This window comes from Oreochromis niloticus, linkage group LG15 (genome assembly GCF_001858045.2).
Source record: "Oreochromis niloticus isolate F11D_XX linkage group LG15, O_niloticus_UMD_NMBU, whole genome shotgun sequence".
NCBI lineage: Eukaryota > Metazoa > Chordata > Actinopteri > Cichliformes > Cichlidae > Oreochromis > Oreochromis niloticus.
The window spans coordinates 7,158,580-7,160,852 of NC_031980.2; the positions used below are offsets into that span (position 1 = coordinate 7,158,580).

Below are 2,273 nucleotides of genomic sequence, written 5' to 3' on the forward strand. Positions count from 1 at the left end.
AATTACGTAACCGAAGTGAAATGTTGTGCAGCGATCGAGTCAACAAAGCTAAAAGCACAAAGACCCACAAACAAGCAACAACTGAAGCTGCGGCACAGACCTGACAAAGCATCACAAAGGAGGAATTGTTGTGTGCTGTTTGTTTGAAAGGAATTGTTTGGTCTGTGGGCTCGAGACATCACGCAGCCATTCCCTTGAAGGGATTGTCAACAAATTATTAAAAATCAGCTTTTTTTAGTTGTGTTTCCATCAATTTGCCTAACTACATCGAAACCTCTGAATAATTGTATACACATATATACAAACATACCTCTAAATAATTGTACTGCATTAACTGTTGAGGTGTATAACGTCGCAACAGTTAATGCAGTAAAAAAATAATACTTGTTGTTCATTTCTAATCTGTAATGGAGACAAAGTTATGTGTATGTGGTTTTTTTTTTCATATTTTGTTTTACCTAACACTGATCTTATGTTTTGACTATGAATTCATGCCTGCATGTTTTCATTCAAGGTTACCACTATTTAGTGTTCACAGCCTTTAAGTAAAAGACACTTATTCCAACCTGTGGGTTCTTCGGCATACAGCTTCTCGTCATCCGAATGTATGAATGAATTTAACAGGCTAGTAAATAAGAATTTTAATTGCCTCTTAGCACATGATGACCACATGTGTGAGAAGCTTAAGGTGCTTGTGTTTACCTCCCAGCCAAGATTGAATGTGCATTCTTACGTCAATGGAGGATAGTGCTGCAAACACATATATGTTATGGTTTAAAACACCTTCCAGATGTAGGTGTACCCTGCAAGTACGTAAGCTGGAACACAAAACATGCAAACAAAACAGGTAGTTACTCAACACTGGAGCAGAAGGAAAGTGTATTCCCCGTATTTTTGCCAGTGTTGGTCATCTACCTTCAGTTTCTTCATCTGTGCCGAAAAACTGTTTCAAATCACTTCCACTGACAGGAAATTTCTATTAACTCTAACAACTAACTCCTGATTGGAAAGACAGCCTATAAGCACTGAAAGTTTTAAAGTATTGAGCAGTACAGACATGAGCAAGTGGCAGGACTTAAATTCATAGTGGATGCGTTAATTGAATGCCCACACACGTGTGTCAGGATGAATGTTATTTCTCGGTTCAATCCACTTTCAGCCTGGCGCATTAGGGGGCGCTAGTATAAATAGTGGCCATTTGAGCGTCCCTGGATCGCTTACCTGTGATCTCCTTTTTGGTCACCTGACTTACCTTTGGTGTTGCAGAGATCATTTGCGGGTTACCCTTCTGAAGCCACCATCGCGGCTGGTAGGTGTTTACTCATTGTAGTGTGTACTTTACCTTACTTGGTGGTAAACGGCTATTGTTTGTAGGTTGTAGCTGTAGAAGCCTCCTTTGAGCCATTCTGCTCATGTTTTATGACGCGGCTTACTCGGTACGTAATTCAATTTTGTCACCATCTCTGCCTTTTATTTTTCTTTTATAGTAACTATTTATTATGCTTTGCAGGAAGTGTGGGCCTTTTACGCCACGCTGCGCTAACGGAAGTGCTGCTGCTTTGCTTTGCTTTTACCGTCTGTTCCCGTTGCGAGGTTTCTTTTCCTGCTGCTGCCAGCTTTTAAAGTGGACGTCGGCGTGGACAGTGGCCATATGCATGCCTGTTATGGGAGTCAGCTGGCGTGCATATTGATTGACCGGATAATTAACTTATAGTCGTGCAGACGGCAAGTTGGAGCAATACGGCGATTCCGTTTGCTCCAGATTTTAGAGTTTTATCTAGATTGTATGTTTTTGATTTGTAGTTTGGATTTCTGTTACACCACTGGTGGGAGGCCCTTTTTCTAGCTGTAGATCACCAGTGTGGTCCTGCAGTTGGGTTATTCCCCCAGCGCTGCATATTAGTTTTGTTGCAATATATTAAAAATTCTTTTTTTCATTTATTCAGATGCGGAGCGCTGACGTGGAGGAGACTAGGGTGCTTTGAGTGTACACACCTGCCTTGTGTAGTCTATTAGTCTGAGTGTGTGATAGTGTGCTGCACTGTCATGGTGTGTGTGTGTGTGTGGGGGGGGGTTTAAAAGCATATTTGTACACTTGTGATTGTGCTTTTATACGTTGTTTTAACTAATAAATTGTTAACTAATCATTGAACCTCGTCTCTGTACTGAGTATAACAAACCTAACTGCCTTCTTGGTGATTAGTGTTACCTCTAGTATTCTCTGGGTGAAATTCCCAGGGTGGCGTTGTCTTTTAAACTGTGAAGCGTATTTA

General features: G+C 41.0%; 1 long non-coding RNA gene across 1 annotated transcript; it reads left to right on the forward strand.

Annotated features, from left to right (window-relative positions):
• Positions 1 to 1,176: 1,176 nt before the first annotated feature.
• On the forward strand, positions 1,177 to 2,052 carry LOC102081522 (uncharacterized). The gene is made up of 3 exons (XR_265890.4): positions 1,177 to 1,309; positions 1,375 to 1,436; positions 1,511 to 2,052. It is a non-coding gene; the product is annotated as an uncharacterized LOC102081522 (long non-coding RNA).
• Positions 2,053 to 2,273: the final 221 nt, after the last annotated feature.